This window comes from Sinocyclocheilus anshuiensis, unplaced genomic scaffold, assembly GCF_001515605.1.
Source record: "Sinocyclocheilus anshuiensis isolate Anshui unplaced genomic scaffold, SAMN03320099.WGS_v1.1 scaffold1324, whole genome shotgun sequence".
In the NCBI taxonomy this organism is placed as follows: domain Eukaryota; kingdom Metazoa; phylum Chordata; class Actinopteri; order Cypriniformes; family Cyprinidae; genus Sinocyclocheilus; species Sinocyclocheilus anshuiensis.
The window spans coordinates 92231-92443 of record NW_015547694.1 but is presented as its reverse complement, the minus strand read 5'-3'; the positions used below and the strand labels follow the sequence as shown (position 1 = coordinate 92443).

Sequence of the window (213 nt, the reverse complement as noted above, 5' to 3'; positions counted from 1 at the left end):
TGTGTGTGTGTGTGTGTGTGAGAGAGAGAGTGTGTGTGTGTGTGAAAGTGCATGTTTCACTGCATGTTCTTTCACATGCAGTGAAAGAACGCACTCTAAATGCGCACTAATCTAGACTTCACATAATGTATGCGTGTGCTCTGTAGGGGTGTTTTGTTTGGTTTTTGCAAAATACTTGTTAATGTCAAATCGCACATCGTTAAAACAACAATT

At 39.9% G+C, this 213-nt stretch overlaps 1 protein-coding gene across 1 annotated transcript in view; it reads right to left on the bottom strand.

Annotated features, from left to right (window-relative positions):
* The window catches only part of LOC107703626 (synphilin-1-like), a 32489-nt gene that overhangs the window by 6971 nt on the left and 25305 nt on the right, over nucleotides 1-213 (bottom strand). The window lies entirely within an intron of this gene.